The 26,191-nt window shown below is 34.4% G+C and overlaps 1 protein-coding gene across 1 annotated transcript in view; it reads left to right on the forward strand.

The window, feature by feature from the left end:
• Nucleotides 1-26,191, forward strand: part of DPH6 (diphthamine biosynthesis 6) — a 198,113-nt gene that overhangs the window by 155,448 nt on the left and 16,474 nt on the right. The gene's annotated exons all lie outside the window — the stretch shown is intronic.

Here is a 26,191-nt window from a genome sequence, read left to right on the forward strand (position 1 = left end):
AACCAGGTGTAACACTAAGCGTAAGGTAATTTTTGTTTACTTCTACATGAGATTTCATTGGAAGAAGACATTTTATAAGGGCCTTTCAAGAATAGGTGACCAAGAAGGCCAATGACATCCTGGCTTGTATCAGAAATGATGTGGCCAGCAGGACCAGGGAAGTGATTGTTCCCCTGTACTGGGCACTGGTGCGGCCACACCTTGAATCCTGTATTCAGTTTTGGGCCCCTCGCTATGAGAAAGACATTGAGGTGCTGGAGAGTGTCCAAAGAAGTGCAACAGAGCTGGTGAAGAGTCTAGAGAGGAAGTCATATGAGTGGCTGAGGGAGCTGGGGTTGTTTAGCCTGAAGAAAAGGAGGCTCAGGGGGGATTTTATTGCTCTCTACAACTGCCTGAAAGGAGGTTGCAGTGAGGTGGGGGTTGGTCTCTTCTCCCATGCCCTCCAAACAACAGGACAAGAGGAAATGGTCTCAAGTTGCACCAGGGGAGTATTAGATTGTATATTAGGAATACTTTCTTCACCAGAAGGGTTTTCGAGCATTGGAACAGGCTGCCCAGGGAAGTGGTGGAATCACCATCCCTGGAGGTGAATAAAAGATGTGTAGATTTGATGCTTAGGGACACGGTTAAATGGTAGACCTGGCAGTGTTAGGTTTACAGCTGGACTCCATGATCTTGGAGTTCTTTTCCAACCAAACTCTTCTACCGTTCTATGACTAAGATACATTTGTTCTTTTTCGGGTTACCAGGCATGTTTCTCATATTGAAAGGCTCTGTTCTTGGACTTTTTGAGGTCCAAACAGGATAAAGTTCTGGATTACTTGTTCTAATCTCGCAGCTGAACTGACTTTGAGTAGGAGGTTGAATTAGATGATTTTGCTTCAATCTGAGTTATTCTGTGATTCCATAAAATAGAAGTTTCTGTCTGCTAGCAGAAACTCTTTTGAGAATAAATAATTAAATAATAATGTTTTAAAATAAGGAAATGATGGTGTATCTTCTGGATTAGAGGGTGTCTGATTTTGAACATGGGCTGATTTCTTAGCAACTTATTTAAGGTAGAACTTGTTATCCAAACAAATTTGCTGGGTTTTACCCCAGTGTTTATTCTTTCAAAATCTCATTCCCTGACCAGTTAAAAACAATACAGAGCAATAAATGTAATGTTACAACTACAGTTTATTTCTTATGTTGTAGGTCTGCATTTTGGGCTATGCTGAATTTGGGACAACTATTATGCAAGAGCACAAAAGCTTATTTTATCTGTCAGGCCTGTAAAACTGGTAGACCATACTGGTATTGAAATCAGTAAGAGCTTTGCTTTCAATTTGAGAAGGAACAAAATCAGATCCTTAGTCTATATTTATCTCAAACATGCATGCACTTTAAAAATCCTTGCAGACCACAACTGATCCATATTAATTAGCTGACATAAATGTTAGCCCTCAAAAATTCTACTGTCCTATTTTTTTTTCTTAACCTGCAGCAGTTTTTGAAGAAAATTCAACTTGACATGGTTTAATAGATTTAAAGTACAGGAATTGAAAGCTATAAAAATGTGGCATAGAATAAGCATATTTAATCCAGGAAGCTAGGAATGAACATATAGTCTGACAGAATGTTGTTGTTTTTACTACATCTTGTTTAAGAACTAAAAGGAAACCTGATAAAACATGTTCCTGGCATGGGATTAACATTACTGTTTTGCCTGCTTTCTTTCTGATATAGGCCATAGAAAAATTACTTCCAGACAAATTTCATTTGCTTTATAAAATATATTGTTCAATATAATGTAAAAATTGTGTGCATAAAAATTTGATTCAGTTCCATTCACGTTATATTACCAATAGTATAGACATAGAAAGATTTGTTGTGATTGTCATATATTCATTTTTGTTGTGTTCAGATCTCTGCACTGTCATAATAATTCCTGTCATTATACCAATTTTATCATTATCCCCAATGATAAGAAGTACATTTTTGCAAATCTGTAGAATGTATAGGTTACATTAAATTTACAAGTAGCACTAATTCATTGATGAAGAATTTTAAAGTAACTTTTTTCTTCTTAGGAAAAATTTCCAGAAAGTTCATGTAATGGAAGGATAAATGTGACATATATTCAAAAATAATTTCTCAAATTAAAATAGTTGTTGCTGAAGTGTGTCTTGATAATAGTTTCTGTCTGATTCAAAAATGGAAGTCTAATTATTAATCTATTGTTAAGACAGAGAGATATATTCAAATGTTTTGGTAATATATGTTCTTGGAGCCTTGAAAGGCATTTAGTCTCCAAGGAAGCAACCTCGGCTTTCAAAGGGATGTGACATATTACTGAACGATGTCCTTTACTGGCTCTTGCACTATTATTATAATTCTACTTCTCATAATTTAAAATACACTCAGACATATACATTAACGCTCAGTTACAAAATCATTCTATGAGGTGTCCAATATGTTCCCGTTAATTTCAGTATCCCATGGACAGTGTCCATAAGCAAGATGACATAGTCTATGTTTTATCTTCTCAGTTATTGTTGGCAGTCTTTAGTTTTGACAGGCAGAACTACTGCAAATGTGCATGTCCTTTAGTGTGCTTCACAGTTTTAGTATACCAGAACTAATATCAGGTCTTTCTTTTGAAGCCCAAGATATTTCAACTGCCTATAACACCAGATGAAGGCGATTGTTAAGTTGTGATGACAACAGCTCCTTCCAGTTTCTCACAGTTTATTCCTGTTTTCCTTTTGAGCCTTTTCTGCTTCTAGAATGTATCTGAATGGGGCAGAATGCATCTGAATGGGGTAGATTACAAGAAGGAACAGTACTGCCTTCCATAATAGCACTGGTTTGTGTCTTGTCAGCTCTGAGCATGGTTCAAAACTTGTTCATATCTGTCTCTGTAGATTTGTCCTAAGATATTTTGAGTATTTGGATGTCTCTGTGATGATTTCTACTACCTCCAAAGGTTACTTTCTGTAGTCAGGTAACAGAATTTACTTAAGCTACTGATGAGATACTTGATAAAACTGCCTTTCAATCACAGAATATCATTTTTTACTGGGACACCGGATAAAGCAGAAATGTATATCTGAAGGCCTAATATGTGGCTTTTTAAAAAATATTGTTTCCTTGATGTGGCTACCAGAACACAAATTATATTGAAAGACCAGTTTTGCAATTGCCATTTATTAATTCAACTCGGGTAGTACAGGTTGCTACTCATCTGTATGATAATCCATAAGTGACACATTTGATCTCTGACACGTTAGACATTGTTAATCCCACAAGTAGATCTGTCCTTTTGGAGTCTTCAACTACCATCAGATGCATTATCTGCTGAAGAAAAATAATTTTAATAATGTAGCAGGGGATAATAGACTGCTTTTCAAATATTTTTAACGTGAAACACATCAGACAGATGTATCTGTAATGGAAAAGAAATTATCATGTCTCAGAAATCAAGAGAGATGTTTGAGAAGAAAATTGTTCCAGGTTAGTGGATTTTAAGGTGGATTTGCATCATCTTATAAGATTAGTAAATACTCTTCAATAATTCTTGTAAGATCTTGAATTGTAATGTGTTGACTCCTCAAAAACATGGAAAAGAAATAAAGGTACCTTTTTCTGATTAGAACTTAAAATCATCAGAGTGAAAGGAGGAAATACTGCCACAGATCTTCTCAAATGAGCCTCTGATTAGATGAGTGCTTTTTTTGGTATAAAGAAATTGTCATTTATTTAAAGCTGCCCAAATAAATTAGAGAAATTTGTTGTTACCTGACAGAGCAGGATGAGAACCAGGAATATGTATACTCTGTATATTGTAAACAGGTTATTGGAAATTATTATAGCCAGTGTTACTGATGTCAAAAGAAGCTAAAGATTTGTAATGCAAATTTGAGACAGATAGCTTTCTGTCATCCTAAGACCAGATGTAAAGTTTTATTGAACAAAATGTAGTACTGATGTTGAACTTCTCAGAGGCAATCCCTCATAACATACGAGAGCATTATGGGCCCCGTGCAGAGACCACAGAACGTATTAGAAATAGGAGGATTAGACTAAGCTGACATATATACTTAGTAAGATGCTGTTAAGCCTTTAGAAGTCTTTAACATAAATTTGACTATTTCTTTCTTATTCTCATTTAAATATGCATTAATACAAATGTGTCAGGATGATTTGCTATACCATCCAGTCGACTAGATTATACTTCCGTATAGGAAAGATGAATGTTCATAAGTCATCACATTATGATTTCACAAGCCTTGTTCATAGGATGTATGCAAAATATTTTTGAATATTTATTTGGGAGTAGGAAAGGTCCTACATTCACCAGAACATCATATTACATAATCCCTTTTTAATACTGGGAATATAAAAAGGCAAAGAAAACAGGAATAGACAGTCTGGTAGCAGCATTAAAATGAATATATAATTAGTTTTTTAAAGTGACTCTACTCTGTAAATGTTTAGTTTTAAAAGGTTCTTAGTACTTATGTGTTTATCAAGTTTCAGTGATACTATAGGTTTTTTAATTCAGCTGGACTGTAGAAAATCTTACTTGTAATGGGACTGTTTCTTCTGTTGAAAGAGAAGCTATGGCACTCATTTAGAGTCCTTGCAATGACAGAGTAACACCCATGCACGTACAGCATGCAGCTTTTAAACTAAAGATTTTCCATCTGATAAGATTTAAAGTATTCCATTTATTAAAATACTGCATTATCAACACATTTTCCAGATGCTTTCCAAAACACATAAGGTTTCCAGTACTGACAGATATGCCTTATGTAGTGTAACTCTAAGAGAAAGGGAAGAAGATCAAGAGAAGATACCAAGATGCATTTTTATAATAACACATGTCCATGTGCATTAAAATTTAATACTTTTCAACTAATGTACTTTAAATTCACACTGGAAATTTATTTCAACTTAACTTATTTGATGGATAGGCCCTTATACACTGGGAAACAATTTTCCATGGGGACAGCTGGAATCTCAGCCACCAGACGCTTGTATGTAAGTCTACATGTTCTCATGTGAGTGATCAGTATTTACTCAGCAGTTGTGGAGAACTACTCATGTGAGTAGAAACTAAACAGTCATTAAGAACTCTATAATGAGTAACAATGAAGGAAGTACATTACTTTTGAAATCAAACTGCAGTCACTATCTCAAGCTTTGCAGTCACTTACTAATGAGGTATTTGTTGTGACTAACATATACAATGTGGCTGAAAAAATATTTTTAGATGTCATGATGCTGTCTGAAATAGGCTGTAAAACTTGAGCATGACTTTCTACTGAAAATATTAATTTATTCTAAATGGAAAATATGAGAAGAATTGTAAACATGAAAAAAGAGGAAAATTTCACTTTAAATTTCTTCGGTTTCCTGTTAAGAAAATATTGAATTTGCCAAGTATAATAGTTCAAGCAGCAAACCTATACTGCTGCTGATAAAAAAAAAAAAAAAGAAAAAAAGGAAGAAGTTAAATTAATACTTTGGGAAAATAATCGCTTTATAATAGGCAGAAGTAATCAGGAAATACTGATGTGGTTCTTGAGTACGTTTAAGATGACGTGTTTTAAATGACATTTTAAAAGGATAGAAATAGCTAAATTTGGTCTTTAGGCACAGGGGTGGCTTTGCAACATTGCTATTGCTACCCAAACTATCCAGTCAAGAGATCTGATATATTAAATGACTGTTAAGATGCTGACATTTTAAACTTTTTCTATTTTTTTCAAGGTTGTGCTGTTATTGCATCTACTGCAAGTCAGTATACATATTTTTAGCAGAATATCTCATATAAAACTATGGGAAACAATTTTATGTTTGTTATCCAAGACATGGAGAAATTGTTTTAATATTAATGATGCCTCTCAACTGAATTTGCATAGAAAAGTATTTTATGCCAGTGAGTCAGCTTAAAGTATATTAGATCCTGCTTTAGGGCAGTGACCTTCTCTCCTTTAGGATGGGAAATTTATTTTTAAAGTGCACAGATACTAGATTAAGAAAAATTCAGCCAGTTGATGCCAAGGCTTGGGAGCAAAGATAGAACTCGCCTTTATTCGAAGTGGACAGCATGTAGCATCTAAAGGTTATGGATTGCACAGTCATACATAAAACTCTTGACTAAAACTTTAAATGGAAATAAATTCTTTAACTGCTTGACCCAAGACTGATTGAGAACATACCCTTTATATCCTTGACACAGAACACTAGCAATATATTGGTAAGGTTGTTTTAAAGCTATTATGTACAACTTCATATGTCTTTTAGAATTTCTGCCACTAAAATCTAAGATACATTTATAGGTTACTCTAACCATCCATGTTTTCACGTTATGTTGAAGTGCTGCTGAACTTCTCACTAAATTAATTGTTTGTGTAGACTTCAATTTTCCTGTTAAAGATCTGTAGGACAGAACAGACCTGTCAGAAAACAGACCATTTCTAGAAAAAGTCATAGATTATAAAGAAGAATTTCCAAAGTTTGCTAACATGTTGAAAACTGATTTACTTTCCTCAAATAAGCAGTTTGGAATGTGCTAGACACTTTTTACAGTGATCCAGGAAATGGCTTTGCTGCTTGATATTAGTTAGTAAGTTATCTCAATAAACATTGGAATTTGTTAAATTTGTTAAGCAATAGACTATAAAATAGAAATCTTAAAAGAATCAGTGTAAAGAAACTTATGGAATGAGAATCTCTTCTGTAATGAGTCAGAAGGGGTCACTTCATAATTACATCTGCAAGGAGTCAGAACAAATTAATACTCTTCTAGCAAACTGGTATCTTCTAGACAGGTGAATGTATACATGGTCTGTCCATATATGCATAAGTGCCTGTATAGGTGTATAAAATGTATGAAGTACAAACACTTTTCTACGATGTCAAAATTAATTTTGAGAAACTTTTTTTAGTGTTTTATTGACAGAGAAAAACTACAAAAGTATTTATAACAATGACATCAGGCATGCAATCATAGCCAATTTTGGCATTTAATATGTGAAGCATATATGATTTGTCTTGCTATATAGAAACCATTTGTAACAAACTCGCTCTTTAAGGACACATCACAGATTACAATTACATAGGAAGGTTTTCTCTGAGACTGTTTTAACATGCCACATTTTGGCACCAATTCTGTAATTCTAAATCAATAGACACGTAAAGAGCTTAGATTTCTAGAGAAGTCTTCATCATTTGTATAGATCCAACTCTAAGTTACATTTTATTTACAAACTAAGAAATAAAACTATTATGGTGTTTAGATGAGTGAAATTACATCTGACACAGGAAGTCTACTGACCTTAAAATAATTGTGGGCTCAAAATGAGTTAGGGATAATGTCATAGCTGCCTCCCTTGTTATTATTTATTCTAGATATTTATTTAGGACCATTGCTTGAAACAACATACTGCAGTAGATGGACCTCTGGTGTGACTAGGTTGTCTTTTGTATTTCCTCTTCTTTAGTACCAAAATGCTTGCCATTTGCTCTTTGTCTAGCAAAGCTAAGAAATAGTTCTATGGAAGAAAAGAGTGAATTTTGTAAGGAAGAACTGTGTACAGAGTTACATTTCCAACCAATAATGATATAAAACCCAACACTCTAACAGCAGCAGGAAGATCAATGATTAAGTGGATAGATTGCTCCTGGGCAGGTTCCTGGGCTGATTCAATGCGTCTGCTGTCCCATGGACTGGATGATCCACAGGAGGGTTGAATGACTGCTGGCTGGCTGACCATTGTCAGTCATTCTGTGACATAACCTCTGCACTGAGAAGTATTGGTTCAATCTTCTTCTCTGATAACTTTTTCCTAACCCCCTTTGAAAGTATTTTTGATTAACAACAGAAGCTGTGCTTCAATATTTTTCATCAGAAAAATCAAGGATTTTTTGCACTGCTAGTATCAACAGCCTGGAAAATGGGTATTATATCTACCGACTGTCAAACTAAGGTTTGCCAATAACTCTAAATAAACTTTAACTGCAAACTTTCTTTCTCTTTGTATTGTTAAGTGACAATTCACATGTGAAGTTAAGTTTTTAAGACTGGAAATTTTCCTGCCCTGACAATATGTATGAGAAACTGACAAATCTTTATTCTCAAGGTGTTTTTTTCTCCTCCAGTTTCCTAAGGCTTTTTGATGCATTGCCATATACTTCCATCTCAGGCTTAGGCTATTCTGTTGTGTCCACTCTCCAAAAATTGCCCTCACAACTGCAGTTGAGGTACTGAAATCTCCCCATTGCTTGTTCTACGTGCTCAGAGCAGTAATGTTGTAAGTCTTGGACATAAAAAGGGAAGGTGAGGTGTCAGAACTAGCACTGACTGATACCCAAAACCGTCAGTAAATCTTATTTGAAAGTCTTCTACTTCCTCTGCAGTTTCTTCTCCTGTGCTTCCTTCTCCAGTATCTCAAAGTTAATTTCTTTCTGTAAGATCTTGCCTTTTGCCAACTGTAGACACCACTGACAGCGCCTATCAGGTTTGGTCAGATGCCTTGACTATCAGAAGACATGCTGAGCTTTCCTCATTGGAACTTTTCATAGAGATAAGCAGCTGCTGAAAACCTAGGTTTTAAGGGTTCTAATAAGTTTATAACAGTTAAATGGGCAGTGGTTTAAATTCCTTTTGAAAACTGACAGTGTCGGCCTTGTTGAAATCCTCTCTCCTGCAAGCAGTAGGACATGTCTTCTCTTCTTTATCCAGATATATCTGTTCAATATTGCAGTCTCTTAAATTCTGGAAAAAACTGTGACTGGAAAATGGTCTGAAGGACATCACTTCATAATTATTGTCTAAATTTTAGAAGTATTACAAATCAGATTTATGATTAAAGTATTTTCTGCATGCATTTTAAAGGAGGGTTTCTTTGTTTTTGAAACTCCTTTCAAAGTTATGCTCTGACGTAGAAGCAAATACATAAAAACTATGTTTAGAATCCATAAAAGTGCAGTAATTTTGTTCTACCATTTACCGCCCAAAAGTTGGGCTTGAGGTTTCATTTGACTGCTCTGTATAATGATTCTATTACACCAAGAAAAAGTTAAGAAGAAAGTTGTTTTATTGACTTTTTTCCATCTGCACTGTAACTTGTAATCCAAGAACACAGCTATAACTAACCATTAAATGAAAGTATTTTGCCATTGGCACAATTCATGCAATTAGACTTCGCATAATATATGCAGTCATGCTTTCAATAGTCTATTTTTTCTTAAATTTCTGATAAGTTTAGGTTAAAATAGCATAAACTTATTACATATTAGTGAGAAATTTCCAATCCTTAGAAAAACAAGAAATGAAAAATCTGGTAGGTTTTTTTCTTGCTTTGGCTTTGCTCAGCCTTTACTATTCATCATATCTGCTGTGTTAAAATCCAATTAATAGCTCTAATTCATTTACACTGAAAGCACATTTATTATACAGTCCCTTTAGGCACTTCTTTTCTACTTGCACTGTTAAGTCTGGAGTATCAACATTAGATAATAGGTAATTTTTTTTGCCCATTGTAGCAAATTAGAACATTTCTTCTCTTTCTACATTACTTCTGAATGGCAAGAGTGTAGCCGGGAGGTAGAGGGATGTGAGCTGGCATACATGGAATACTAAGATAGGATAATAACAGAAGGAGATCACCAAACTGGAGAAAGTCCAAAGAAGCACCACTAAAATAAAAGGTTGCGTGAGTGGCATGTAGAACATAGGAAAAAGGACTGAAGGAACTGACTTTGTTCCACCTAGGGAAGAAAAGGCTACAGTGGAAGCAAATTGCAGTCTTTCCTTACCTTAGTAGGAGGAGAGAATTACAGAGGAGAGAATTTTTTCCGAGATGCACCACAACAGCATAAGGAGCAACAGTCACAAGGTGCAGCAGGAGAGATTCCAGCTGGACACAAGGAATGAATTTTTCTCCACAAGAGTGGTTGCATGCTGGTGCAGGCTGCCCCCAGGCTGTGACACCTCCACCTTGGAGGTCTTCAAAACCTGACAGCCACAAGGCCCTTAGAAAACTGATCAAATGTCTAAAGTTACCCTTGCTCTGAGCATCAGGAAGGTTGGGCTATGTAATTTTCAGAGAACCCTACCCACCAGAGTTAGTCTGTGATTCCTAAAATTGTTCTATGACTCCATATTATTATTAAATTACAATGAATTGGCTGGAAATAGTGGCATTTAAATGCAGATTCTGAAAGAAAAAAGACTTTCTTTCTGTCACTAATACACCACACTCTTACAAAAGATTACTCCCACTACCTACTTGAATAGGTTTTTCCTATTGGAGTGTATCTTTTAAAAAGAACTGTGTCTTCAGAATTCTTTGGTTTTGGTGGGATTTTTTTTAACTCATTTCTCTGTAGTTTGCACAGAGAAATTTGTGCTTTTTTCTTTCCATCTTGTTATCTTAACAGAACTCATACAAGTTCAGAATTAGAATTATTGGGCTGTGATATCTCTACAGTACTTCTTATGACAGTGTAAAATCAATGTGTTTCCAGAGTCTAATTCATTTGATAATGATTGAGACATCTGAGTATGAGGAATCCTGTTATGAAGTTCAATAGTTATGTTGTCAGTAATGTCATATCTTCCACTGGAAATACCTTTGTTTTCCTCATTTAAACATATTTGTACCTGGCTATACCATTCGATATGGGGGATAGATAATAATTTAACTGGGTTTTAGTAGTGCTTGTAAAACAATTTTAAAATAATAATTTGCAAGATGTAAAATGTACAACTTTTAAAGCTCTAGAGAACTTTAAAACTTTGTTCCAAACTTTTATTCATCAGGATATATTGTCCTTATGAACTTTGCAAATCAAAATTTACTCTCCTCACCTAATAGTAATATTGCTGCAAGAAGAAGAAAAAAAAATTATCTTGAAGATGTTGTTTCTGACATTTACAGAGTCCTGGCTTGTTTTTAATCCTTCTGCCAGGAATGTAAGAGTCAGTATACCAGATAATGGGATGAAATTAGGTGTAAGAAAAATAAGAGTGTCTCACCTTTTTACTCTCAAATATATCACAACCATATTTCATCCATATACAAATGCTGTGGATGTAAATCCATTTGAGATGTACAAGCAGCTTTCTGTTTGTGGCATGGAGGGATTGAGTGACTTCATAACTTCACACAGGATAGCAAAATTATAGAGCTTTATTTTCATGAAGTTCCTGTCTGAAGTTACAGATGCTCAGCACCTCTCAAAATGAGGTGCTGTGCAGAGGCAGCACAATGGTGAGAATAGGTAAGTACAGCCCCGAAGAAGAATAGTTTGTTGAAGTGCATGCCTTGTTCCAGAAAGGAGCCTGAGATCGAATCTATTTTGAGATTGCTCTTCTACTGGCCATAACTTCATAATTTTAAAATTGTCCAGAGATCTTGTAATTCCCAAGCTTTTATGAAAAGAACAACTAATTGAAACCAGCCTAAGGCATTTTCTGCAGTTATATACATGAAGATAAATATATTCTAATTTAGCTGATTAATCTATTTTTTCTTTGCATTAACTACACAGAATGTACTTTGAATTCTTTTGTATTATATCATGTAGCATAACTTACTTGCTGTGATTTTATCAAGTATTTGGGTCACTCAGACTATAATAGCAATAGAAATAATAAGAAAAGGGTTTCTATCTTTATATGAGACTTTTTTAATTTTACTTTTCTTATCTTTTTTTCTTGTGATTGTTTTTAGCTGTGATAGCATGCAAACCTCTTAAACTTTTGATCCTTCAAACATTTGGAAACAGAAATCTCAGCTGTTTAACAGTGCTTTTATTAAAAGAATTGCATGTCATTTTCAGCTTGTTTGAGAATACTTTATGCAGGAGTTTTGCAAACGTTTAAATTTCATTTTGGTAGAAAACATGCTGTATAATACTTCCTTGCTGCAGAAATTAATGCCACAAATTAATGCATTTTTTCATGTTTTTTATGTTTAACAGTTTATGAATATACTGCTGAATATACAGGCTGAATATAAAGGCTTCAGTATTTGTGAATATACTAAATATACAGGCTGGAAAGCATTCCAGGGGTTCTCATCACTTAAAATATACTCATTCACGGCCAGTAACTATAATAAAAATACTTTATCAGTTCCAAGGTGCATTCATGTAATACTAAAGTAGATCTGCTCTACAAGATGATATATATTTAGCTCTGAGCTGGCTAGGAACCCTCGATTAATTATCTTAATCATTGTAAACACACATTTCAAAAATATCAAGTCAGTGCCTCCCACTCTATCATTTAGGAGAAAAAGCAAACAATACACTTACTGCAAGACATTAAGACTTAAATATGATTGCCCAAACATAGGAAGACTTGTTTATTTTTCTGGCACACAAATGAAAACTGTCCAAGAGCTGATGGAGGAGCATCACATAGCAGCCAGGAGGAGCCATGGAATTAGAGGCAAGATCTTGTCCAATTTAAACCAAAATAATTCTAGTGAGAGACTGCAGTCTTTAGTTCACCCAAAGGATGGTTCCTGCTCTTACATATAATGTGTCAAGATAGATAAAAAAGCCCAGGTTTCAGCAAATGCTGAGAGTGTGAGCTATGAAAATCAAGTCAAGCTGAACACCAAACATCATTAGCTACTGTGCTTTTGGTTTTTAGGTGGAAGGAAATCCTGACCTATTGAAATTAACAGAAATTATTTTATTACCATCACTGGGAAAGATCTTAAGCACAGTTGACTCAGTTCAAAGGCATAATTCGATGCTTCATTTCCAATAGGGACAATAGAAAATGCAAAGGTTCATCTTGAAGTACTCCACTTGCTTGAACTTTTATTCTCTTCCATTTTGGTCTCCTATTCTGTTTTTGTCCTTTCTTTTAACTTCCATTCATCCCTTGTTGTGGACCACATACGTCATGTCTCAGCCTGAGTCATTAAATACAAGAGTAAAACTTGAAGGCAGGCACAGTGAGCCAAGTGCAAAAAAACAAAATCTAAAAATCAAGAGGCAGTATTCTACAGTTTCTTGATCCAGAAAAAGGAGATGTGACTGACATAAACCAGAGTGTAGGAAGCAGAATAAAGCCAAAGCTTCTGTTTAAAAACATGTTCTTCTGTGCTGAAAATACGACTAGTATCAAGAAGTAGTAAGCAAAAACGTGTACAGAAATTCACAACTTGGATTCTACTGTGTGTTATTTATTAAATCAGGAGCCACTGATATGTTTCTTTGTCCCTGCTTCAGAAGGAAAATAGTGGCATGGAAACAAAAGAAACTTGATAGACCACACACAGTCCACAAATGGCATGGACAATGCAATACATCCATCCTGTTCGTTGCCAATATTTAAAAAAGAACAGGTTTTGTATTAACAGAAGAAAGAGAGGTATCTGAATTAAAAAAAATTCATATTAGGTTCCTGATACACTGAAGTACTGATGTATCTCCTGTGAAGTGCTGAGTGCTGTTTAGTGCCATTGGAATCTCTCTGGACACAGCTGGCCTCTATTTAGAGTCAGCGGCCAGAACAGCACAGCTTTGATGCAGGAGAGAAGTTCAGCTTTGCCTTGGTATCAGATTCCTAAGCAAACTCAAACCTACTTCTGAAGCATTATGGAAGTCAGTGATTATTCAGCCACAGCTTGAATGGTAAAGTACAAAATTTGGGTTTAATTTGTTGAGGGGTTATAAAAACAGTGTCACCTCTCATCATACACCACCATACTTAATTTTTAATTTATAATAATGGGCTGGTTTTTCAGTTAAGGAGAACATCTCAATGCCATTGATTGAGTAGGCTTGGATTGTTGTCCCCTCTATCACTGGCCTTGTGGAGTTTGTCCATGACTTCAATACTTGTTTGTGTAAGATCAATAGATTTCCTAGATATAAAAGCAGTCCTACACAGGACTTGGTGTGTGTGTATGCAGGGCTTTGCCCTGCACAGAGTAGGCTTCTTTCATGTTGATTCCATGATATTGTAACATACATTTTAAAATTTATCAAAATAGCAGAGAGAAAGAGCAAAGAGATGTGATACTTTTTCCTGGATTCTTGGTGATGCATCACCTTTTAGGTTGAAAATAGAACATGAAGCAGCCTCTGTACATTCACTTCATGGTACATAAATTTGGCCTATAGCAGTGATAACTTAGCCTTTTGCTCTTTATATAAAGTCAACAGAGAAATAGTATTATTACTTATACAGTTCCTATAGTAAACCACATATTATTAATTAAGAACAGCAAGATGGTATGATTAGAAATACTTATGGTTTTGGTACTGCAAAACACTCAATGTGGTTTGTAATGCAAACTCTAGTGACATCTCTAGGATGCAAAATAGCCAAGAATTATTATTACGTATTTTCCAGAAAGTCTTTTAGAATAAAAAATGAAATTGAACACTTAAGAAAATATGTGGGAGCTGTAGGAAATACCGTGTTATCTTTTATTAGATTATACTGGCATCAAGGGCGAAAAAGCTTTAAAAGAAAGATCAAAATATGAAAATAACATGTACAGCTTTATAAATTCTTTGTATATGTGTGCATGCATCATATAAATTGACCAATTTGAAATAGTATTTATTTTTAAGATAAATAAATTAATATCTTTAAGAAAATTGCACTAGCAAATGTGGCACCAGTTTAATACATATGCATATACCTAATCCACTCATATAAATGTTTATCTGCTTTTTTGATCTGAAGCTCACATGTAAAATTTTCTTGCTAAAGGCAGCCCCATATAAAGACTGGGAAACAATAAAAATCCTACAGCAAACTTTTAACAGGCCTGAAGAATTAAGTACCAAATAACCAGAGGATTGTGATCACTACTTTAAATCAGAAGTGAATATCAGAAAATGAAATTAAATATAAAAATGTTGCATTGTTACATTGTCCACCTAAGCACAATTTATATATGAAATTTACCCTTAGAAATGCATTCTGTATAATTAATCTATTTTGGGTAATTAATTATTATCAAAATGGTCATGCTACAGTAAGATGCATCAATTATTTTTGTTTTCTTGTTTAGAAGCATAGTAGGTTTTTTCTTTTACTTCTTATGTCTGTATGATTTTTTTTTAAATATTGATATTTTTTCTGTATACTTGTATTATTTTCTTAAATTATAGCAATCTCACCTTCCTAACATTAAAAGAAAAGACATCTTAAGCTTTTCAAAGCTGCTCAGCCAAATTAAGTGAATACTGACATTTAGTAGCCTGGCAGGATGCAAAGATAAAGTATGTCAGTAAGAGTAGAAGCTCAGGAGAAACTTTATTTAGAGTGTATCATTTCCTTCCTTTTAAAAACCTAAGATAACCTACAGCAAATTCTTCAGTGTCAATAATCCAGTTTTTCTAATATGAAGCTTCTTATCTACTTTTAAGTTCATTAAATAACATTTACAAACGAAATGTACAGCTTTCAGATATGGCTATTACTAAAGCTGAAATAGTATTTAAAGTACTTCCACTTGTTATAGAAATTTAATTTTTAATTACTCTACTAGAAAAATATGTAAACCTGGGTATTTTAAAATATTATCTAATAAATTATTATCTAGTATTTTGTCTTGTTATCATTATGCGAGTCAATTTGTTTTTTCCAGCTTGGAATATCAGACTACATGAAGGAGTAGGAACAGTTTTACACGTTAAAGAAAGTATATATACATGTATATATACATATATAGGTGCACATGAATATTTTCTTGCTGCTAGCTCTCTTCCAATAAAAGTCTCTTCTTGTCAGTCAGTCGATCCTAATATCATGTTAGAATAGAGAAGATATTTTGAAGTACAGACTTCTTTTCCTTCATGCTGTTTTAACTGATGCTGTTTATATGTAGGTAAAATGAATCCCTTTGTGGTTATATTTAGCTTAAGTACTAAGGTTTTCTTTTTACCTTTGTCTTGCTGAGCTACTTAAGATTTTCTGGGTTTTTGTGTGTTCATTATTTGCATAAGCAGCCTGCTGTCACTTTCTCCCTGATGTTTTAAGAAATTTCAGATATTTTCTTCTAAGCTAGGATTCAGGCTCAGTGATTTTAGAGACCATTTAAAGTTTCTAGTATTATAAAGTATATCTCAAAGATTTTTATACTTCAGTTTTCACACAAAATGTTATTTGCATCTCATTGCAGCTCTGCAAACTCATCTTGGCTTCTTCCTAGTTTGCAGTGTCTAGCATTTGAAGTGTTCTGTCTATTCATAAAATAGGAATGGCACTGGCAATATCTGCTGAGGGGTCTCCAAACTCATTTTTCAATGTACCAGAATTTTATGTTGGAGAGACTATGTCAAAAAAGAAGAAAACAAGTTTTTTCCCTGTACTGTTGATGTTGTACTTCACAGACTGTTTCTCATCTATTATTTTGCCATCCGTTGCCTTACAGGAAGCTAATAGGAGATGCATAATTTTTCTTGCAAAGGTTAGATTATATAAGAATGAAACAACTCTACTTGATTTTCATATAATTGCAAGTTAAATTGCAAAACTGGAATTTTGTATTCTGAACAATCAGATTCAACACTAGAGCTCTTGATACAATTCTCATGGAACAACCTTTCCCCAAAATTGTTCACTTCCGCTAAAAAAACAGACTTACAGACACACTGTAATCTTCAGCCAGTATTTTGTGAACAACTGCTGGTGTTCCTGCAGCAACACTTGTTAGTTTTACTAGTTGTGCTAAATTTGCGAAGTGACACTTCCATGTTAGCTCATTTGATAAATAGCCTTTGACCAGATATGAATCTTTCATCTCCTCCTAAAGGCTAAACATTTCTGCATGTTTGGAATTAATTGCATTATCTTCATTAATCTGTTTCATGATCTTAAAGTTCCTACGGGTGTTTTAATCTGGTGTTTGAGGTGACTTTCTTAATCAACCCCAAGTTTCATCCTGTAGTTGTGAACTGGAGTTGACTAGTTCACTAGGTTGACTTAAAGCTGTTTGACTGTGATTGTTGTTGCTTGCCTTCATGGATCACAGATTTTATGTTAGATAAAACTCATAAAAAGTCAAGTAATGAACAGGAAAGAGACAGAATTTATCTAAAATTTGTAAAACCTTTTATTGTCCCTAAAAGCATAATCATGACCTTCTGCTGAAGTGGATAGAATTTGTAGCCACAGGGAACCTTTCACATAGATTTCATTGCAAGATTGAAGCTAAAATGAAAGGCCAGATAGTTCACAGTCATTCTGCAGGCTGTGGACCAAAAAATTATAACTACTGGAGTAAGTTCAAACTGTTAGCGATTAAAGAAAGACTGTCAACTTGCTCAGTGTTCTGTCCATGCAGAGCTTGTTGAAAATTCATTAAATTCAGAATTAGTGACATTTCCAGGGTAATATACAACTTACTGTAGCAAAGAATTACCTGGAAGTACCAATTCAACTATTCTGACTTTTTGCTAATTAGCAAAAAGTTAATTGTATTATGGACTTCCAGTTTTATTCCTCAACTGTTTCTTTAGTAGTCATGTGTTTATGTACAAATGTTTTTAATATATGCCACTATTACCAACTTAAAATCTAGTTTTTTCTTTCTTATGTATTCTTACTAAGAAAAAGAAGGTTCTAAAATTCCCAGTTATGTTTTCCATTATGTGCCTTCAGAGGTCATACTGGTGTCTTGTTGGGATTTTGTAAGCAGCAGTTTTAGTGATGAAAAAAAATACACCTAGCTGTAGTACTTTTTATGTTTTGATCTCAGGAGACCTGAGAAAAGAGTTTAGTATCATCACCTCAATTTTACTGAGAAGGAACCTGGAGACAAGAGAAGGAGGTAATGACTTATTCAGGTTTTCTCAGTAAGCCTGTGACAGAAATTAAACCTTTGTCTCCTGAATTCTAGCCAAATATTTTCTCAAGCCTACTCTCCTTCTGCACAGGAGTGCAGATTCCAAAATGCCAAAAAACATAAAAAGCAGACAATGTAAAGAGGAGTAAATGAACACAGAGTTCACAAAATCCTGGCTCCATTTAAGTTGGTGGCAAAACTACCTTCAGCTTTTATGGAGTGAGGATTTTCATCAGGTCAGACCATTTTGTAAAGATAATAGTGCCATATTTACACTAATGGGTCTTTCAGATCTAATCTCTTTTCTTTTTAATTACATACAATGTGAGTTGCCATAGGTACTCTAATTAAACTTGGTACATAATTTGCTGTCAGCTTATATTTCTGAACCAGACCTTAACACCATTCTTTGAATTCCTTTTCCTTTAAAGAAAAAAATAAGTACTGCCTAAGCTTGGGTTTTATCATCATTGTTCTGATGAATCTGTTTTCTTGGTTTGGTTCCTTTGCATTGTCATTATATAGGTAGTACTTTATCTGTTGGTGACAAATTTCACTGTTACTTATAGATACAGTTCAATAAAATATATTTTCATTTGTATTGTGGCAAATGGAGTTGGATGAGGAGAGATATCTATTGAAATTTATAAATGTGTTTTGGATTTAGAGCATGCATGTTTGCTATTAAAAAATTACTGATAGCTTTAAAGGTTACCACAAGTTAATTTTGCTCAGTAAGTAGTGAACTTAATAATTCGTGAATTAGTAATTAAAAGTTTATATGAAGAACATGTTTTGCTCCTGACAGTTAAATCTGGGTTAGTTGCTATGGCTATTCACTGTCTCTGATTTATTTTTTGATTTTTTATATGATTAAAGTGAGCTTTTTCCTCCTTCAGATAATAGTCTGTGGCAGTGGGTAATAAGAAGGCACTGAGACATAGAAGGCAAGGAAGTGACTTTGTGGCAAAATTAAATAATTTGTAATCAATGGGAAGGAATTGGTCTCTTAGTAACCAGTGTCTTTTAAAAAGCCAGAGAAAGTACTTTTATTTCCTTAATGTTTACAAGGAAACTTAAAAATGACTGAAAGCAGTGAAGTCCATATAGTGAACTGTCATACAATCATAAAATAGTCTCTTATGCACTATATTGATGTTGATTTAAACAAAGTCACTCAAGAGGGCCAATGTTTTCTTAACAAATTTATTTTCTTAACAAATTATTTCTCGAGGACAATATTCCTCCTTTCTCCTTTTAAACTACTCATCACCTTCAGAGAATCCTGGCTAGTACCTAACAAAAATTAAACTGGTTCCAAAACGAATGTGGCTTATTATTCCTCACAGGAGAGCCTACTCTGTTTGGAGAGAAATGGTGGCTAAGATTTAAGACAGGAAATGCTTATGAGAGATGAGAGAAATTCCATTGACCATTGAATAAAACTGAAGAGGGAAAATAAGTAGGGGACAAATCTGAGGTATAACAACCATTTTAAAGTAGTGGCAGTTTCCTGAGAAACTGCCTTCTTTTTTGAACATTAGAGAAGAAAAGTATTCATGAACTGTGCCTGCACCAAATCACAGTATCTTTTCCAACACATCACCTCTAAAAATGTACTGCTGCAATGTTAGAACAGTAAACTGAAAAACAACTGATACAAAAATTAAACTCATCAGCTTGTCCTGCAAAAGTTAAATTATTATTGGTTTTATATGTTGTGCCATGGACCACACAGGGCACATATTTAATTTTTCTTTTGACAGCTTGGATTCAGCAGTTTGGTGTATTTTCTAACAATGTGCTTGCCATAGGGAATATTTCATTCTACAGAGCTGACATAGTGTTGAGCAATAAAAGGTCTTGGCTTACACAATATAGGTAAAACTGTGCTAAAAGTGGTACATACTACCTGTCACATGGTAACAGGAATTCAATATCATGTCAGTAAATGAATTTATAGATAAACAATGATATATAGTCTACTCTTACTATGAGTGAATTAAGCCTTGCTTATTAAAATCATTTTAGTGGCTGATAAACACTAAAGACAGAAATTAAGCATTTTTGAGAATACTGTGGCTTTAGGCCAGATTTGTCAATTGTTGCATATATAAGACTAATTTTGTAAGTAAATCACTAACAATGTATGCACATGACCTACAGTCAAACTCATGAAGTAATACTGGTAAAGTGAAATTATATAGGCTATGCTCTAAGAATTCATAATAACAGTAGTGTAACCAGTGGAGCATTATCAAAAGTCACTGTTGTGATTGTATTGCATACCTTTAAATCTTACTGTCAGAACTAATGTTAAAGTCATACTTCCATTGTCCACTAGTACAGATGTGTCAAACATAGTATAGTACAAACATATGCCAAACTATCTCTCTCCCACAGAGTACATTGTGTGATATTTTTTCTTAACATAACAGACCAAAGCTAGCAATGTGAACAGTGTGCCAGTCATTGGCATTGAGTGAGGATATCATATTAATTATACCAGTATTTACAGAAAATTGGTTTTACAATGAGGGTGGTGAAACACTGGAATAGGTTGCCCAGAGAAGTGGTAGATGCTCCATCCCTGGAAACATTCAAGGTCACACTGCATGGGGCTCTGAGCAGCCTGATCGCATTGAAGATGTCCCTGCTTATTACAGAGGCGTTGGACTAGATGACCTTTAAAGGTCACTTACAACTATTCTATAATTCTATGATAAAAATTGAAAACCTCCTCAATCTCAGAATGGTTCTTGCTAAAAGCATTTAATTTTTAACAAGTAATAAGTCCAAATAGTTGAGAAGGCACAGAATTGTCAGCATTCAGACATCTTTTATGACTGACACTATTCTGTATGTATATAAGGACATGATAATTTCTTTTTTTATATTAATGACAAGGGAAGGTTAATATAGGGCCTCTATGCAAAATTATCATGGATTTCCTTTAACATTAGGGATGCCTTTCCTTGAGTTATGTTGAGGCAGGATAACTTTGTTTTGCTGTGCTCTGTCTAGCTAACTTCATCTAGAAGACATTTTCATTGACTCAAAAGGTAACAGAGAACTGTCCAGATTGAAATACCTGATTTTAATTGATGGCTAATCAATTTTGAACCAAATCAGAATTAAAAACAAAGCCTACCAGTTGGGTTGTCCTATTTTGATCTCTTAACATAGGTTGCCTTTGTGAGGTTAGTTTTTATATGCCAGACCAGCTAATATAGTTGCTTTTTCTAGGTAGTTACAGCTACATCTAGGATTGCATAGTGCCAAAAACCATTCAGAGTTGTCACCATTCTCTATACTGTCCTATGTAGTTCCTCTCTGCAGCACTTTGTGCAGTCTGCAGGAGGGTTTTGAGCTGGATAAACTAGTAGGGCAATTAAGCCAAACTCTCATCTGTATCAGGCATATTTGTTTTTTTCAGTCCTTGCTGAAATCTTATTGCATGATCTTGGGGTCATGATGACCTCATTGAAATTGCTAGTTTTACCATTGACTTCAAATGGAGTCAGAATTATTTTCTTTAATTGTGTTCCAAATTTAAAATATCTTTTTTGCAATTCTTGTCTTGTTTTGTTTTTTGCCAAAACTAGATTAACAAGTTCAGCATTAAAATCATCACCACAGAATCCCATACCTGTAGAGGGCAGTATGTGTGAAAGGAGAAAGCTCTCTAAACTGTGCAGATCGCAGTGATCCACCTAAAAGTGTCCCCACTCCAGAGATTCAGTAGTTTGCTGTATGAATGTCTTTTCTTTAGCACTCTTCTGTGGCTACACACCTCTGCAGGCTACAAATATGACCTTCTGTAGTCATGCTGCTACTATTTGTTCATTCAACTATTTAAAACTCTTAGTTAAACCCCAGAATACAAGTGGCAACCCGTTCCACCAAAATCCTTTCCCCGCCTCCCAGCTCTGCAATGTTTAATAAAATTCTGTGCCAGTAATCCTGTAAATGTAGGAAATATATCACTGTGAGTTAGTGCCTCTTGCTTTCAAAGGTTTACTCGGTGACACTTAATTAATAATTGCATTAGCTACAGCAGAGTCAATATATTAGTCTTACCTAGATTTGGTTATTTAGGGCTAAATGTGCATATAGCTTACCTAACAGTGTGTGTATTAAGTGCTTGCTGCATAAAAAATTACTTTCTATGATGCATCCATTGAACTACATCAGCTACACACTGCCCACCAAATGTCGCCACTGAGACTGCCCGTGACGTGCATATCCTTTGACAGATTTAAATAGCTTCTTTTATTTTAATTAACCTGTCAGAGAAAGCTTCTTCGTTTCCAACACTTAAAATTAAACTTGGCCTAAAGACTAAATTTAGTCCTGCAGCCGTAAAAGATATAAAGCCCAATCACTTTCACAAGGGTTTTGAAATGCTCTCTTGCAAGCAGGAGGAAGATTACATAGTAGCACATCTGAGTAGAAGCTTCCAGTTTATATTGTTGCTTTTCTGATTGTAACTGTTTCTAATCTATTTCCTTTAAAACAGCTTCCAAGCTAGAATCACCGAGTGTCAAACTTCTGTATTCTAGACCTTTTTAAAATTAAACTCTTCTGAGCAATGGGAGTGACAAGGAAAGGTTCACTAGACAAAGACATTGTAATATATCTTTAAATAATGCATGTCTAAATCATTCTGCTGCTACAACTGTTACGTTTTAGCTTTATTGTCTTTTATGAACATCAATTAAATTTCCACTTGAAGCTGGTGTTTTGAGACTAGAAAACCATTCCAGAAGAATTTGAAATAGGAAGGATTAGCTGATCATTTAATCTAAGGGACTGTGCAATGAAGTTGTTTGCAGTAATAACTCATTTAATGAGAGGTCCATTTAAATTCCTTGTTGCTGTTATAAAAAAGAGTTATGTAACTCACAGTTGCCTGGACAGCTTGGATAAGATCAATTTTGTCTAACTACCTAAAAGAAGTTAACTGTTTTGTTTAACCTAATGACCTAGGTCCTTTGTGTTGGTTGACAGACACCTCCAAGGGACCCTTCATCCTATTTTAAAATGGGCTTAGTAATCTCTTGGAAAAGAGGGCCGTTTTTCATCAGATGTCTAGCTTTTAAAACATTACATTACATGAGCACAATTCCATCCTAAATTTAAAACAAAATCTGTTGTTGGTGCAAACCACTGGTTCTGAATTTGAATTCTCCTATTTTAAAAATTGTGTTTATCACACTCATGACTAATATTAATGAATCTCTGTAAATTCTTGTAAAGTAGTCCTCCTAGATGCAATCAAGTCAGAATTAAAACAGTAATTTTCAATAGTGTGAATTGTGTCATTCATTTCATTGGACTTATCATTTTAGTAGATCTGTGCTAAAACCTAAAGCTGTCGCTATAGATATGAGCCCTACTTAGTGTTCTATGTCTGATTCTTTTAGAGAAAAACTCAGCTAATAGCTTTATTCTCCATCTCAAACAGCCTTAGTGTTGTCTCTGTCATCTAGCTGCCACATTTCACAGCCATTCTGACTGCTTAAAAACTGTGTATACGTAAAAAATACCCAGGCCCTGAAAACGTGGCAGTAGTATAAATTACATTAATTTTACTCTTGACTTTTCTATAGTATATCTGATTCTTTATTTTCTAAGGTTAAATAATATATTTCATTAAGGAGCTGCAGAATTCCAGGCATGAGAATATACTAGGTTTTGAGTTTAACATGCCTGTACAATTGATTTGTAACTATTTAATAGAAAAAAAAATAATTAAGTGTTATCACTTCTAGCTCATGATTATATTCAGCCTGTAAACTCCTTATTATTCATATGCAGAGGGATGTGTCCAATTATTAAGACCCCCAGGATTTGATTGATAGAATAATCTGCATTTCTAAAGAAAAAATAAGCAGTAGGGTATTTAATTCTTAAAAGAAAAGTTGTGATGCACGTCAAAGAATCACTGACTTAGTTTTAAAAACAGTATCTGCAACTTGGTTGTCCATTGGCTGGTTCACTGCTATATCTGTAATGTACAGTCTTGATCTAATAATTGCTTATTATGCAGTTGTTTATCAGCTCATTTGAAACATCCTGAAATTCAGTCTAGCTCAGCAAATTGCTGTGCTTAAGGCATTTTTACATTCTAGGAAATTATAATATCCCCAGAAGGCAAAGAATTAATAATAAAAATCCTCTTTTGTAAAAGATTATCATAGCAGAGCAAATGGAGCAGATCTTTCCTATCTTAGTGCATTTAATATTCTCATTTTTTTCTACAAAATTTTGATGGAAAGACTATGTGGAGATCACTGTTTTATTAACTTGTTAAAAGATGAATTTACTGAACCAATGCAGCATATTGATTTGAGTGTCTGCTCTATGGAAAAGCAGCAATAGTGATGGATGACTTCTGGACATTTCCATATGGAAGCTAGCTCATTCTTTAGACATTTTGTGATCTTGATTTATCTCTTTAGGCTGGCACTAAGGAGTTAATGATTAAAATTACAAGGAGGCTTTCTTGTTTATTACTTACAAGTTTTTCCTCCCTTCCAAATGATTTATTTTTAGTATGCCCACCCTTATTGAATTCTTTGTAAAGGATTACAGATGCAAATCCACAGTTTGTCTCATTTTATTGGAAACAGTATTCTGGCCAGTAGATTTCTGGTTTGATAGGCACTATACAGAAATTAGAACACTACATGCAGCACATTTTTCATCGGTTCTCAAATATTATTCAACTGATTAAGCGTGCAACCATCTCTGGAGTGGAGGAGCGTAATCTTGTTCATAAAATCACATAATACTATCATAAAGTCATATAATACTAATTGCTTGATCTAATTACCTTTATAGTTGCAAACATACAAAGGTAAATATCATAGCTAAGATATTTAAAGAGCAGGAGAAAGGTAGCAATCAAACCACACTGAGTTGCAATCCTCTAGGTACTTTTCTTGAAGTTTTTCAAGTCCACAAGCATATCTGTCTTCAAAGTTTTATTTTTTGCTTTATATTTTGAGGAAAAAAATCTGGCTGCTTAATCTAGAAGTTCAATGCTGGTTTTATTTCCATTATTCATTTTGGCATTGCATGATTCAAGCATCAGATAAAAACCAAAGATCTCAGAGAGTATGCAGGCATCTGTGGTCCTTCACCCTAGAAAGTGAGTGATCCATGCAAGCAAGGGCTGAAATTATAGCAACACAGTTCAGAAATTAATCTTCATATATCTACACTCTGGAAAAGTTTGCAAGTTTATTTCTCATCTCACTATGTTGTATCTCTTAGAGGTCCCATCATTTCTGTTAGGAACTCTTAATCATTTAGGCAAAGAGTCTTTTAATTAGTAACATTAAGACTACACAGTTAAGTGTCTACAGGAATTAATTACGTATTTTTTGGGCCAAGCCATCAGAAATATCTTCTGAAGGTTTTTATCAAGCCTATCCTTAGATTCCATACCACAGATAATTGAAGTTTTTATCCTGAGTTTCAAAAATATTAATAATTACAGAAATGGAAATAGAAGTAAATTAGAAGTAAATGTAGCATTTCCAACAGTAAAATTTACTTCTGACATAAATTTAAATCACTATTTATTATTTTTATGTAAACTATCAGCAAAGGGGCTTTGGAAGTAGCAGACTTGTATGTTCTTGTGGATATACGGTGACCTACTTTGTAGACATGCACAGAACTGTGTCTTTAAAAGTATTTAAAGTGGGTCTCTAATGTAAAACATAATTTAAAAGAGCCTTATTGAAGGATGCATTGAAGCAGTATTTTTTACATAAGCCCTCATATATACTAAGGCAGTAACAATTATTCATCAAGCTATCTCAAAGCATTTCACAAAGACAGGAAAGTATTTCTTCTACTCTACAAAATGGAAGTATGAAATTCAGAGTTTAATTTTACAAAGCATCAAGTATTTCAGTTGCTTAGAAACACAAAAATGAGACCCAAAGGTCCTGCCTAAGACTTAAGGAGACATGTGTCTTTACAGCACTGGAGCCTTGCAATATTAAATAAAGGATACCTTTATACATGCTCTTGAAGTCAAAGATGTTGGCCAAGGTCTTACAGCAACTCAGTGGCTGAACTCGCAATGGCATTCCTGTCCCTTGGATCTTTATGCCAGGTCCTTTTCCCTCAACCATCACTTCATCAATGCAATGGCTGAAATGTGAGATCACCATTGTTTTATCTATACTAACATTGAAGTCACAGGTGAGGGGAACTGAATATGAAGAGGGTGTTCATCTGAGGAACTTTCACAAGATGAGCAGCATGCAAGTGAGCCAGAAGTGTTTTATGACACATTCAGAACCTGAATTACAGTTTCAGTAATCATCAGTTCCCCTTCTTTGCTGTCA

The sequence above is a fragment of the Pseudopipra pipra genome, chromosome 6 (genome assembly GCF_036250125.1).
Source record: "Pseudopipra pipra isolate bDixPip1 chromosome 6, bDixPip1.hap1, whole genome shotgun sequence".
Lineage (NCBI taxonomy): Eukaryota > Metazoa > Chordata > Aves > Passeriformes > Pipridae > Pseudopipra > Pseudopipra pipra.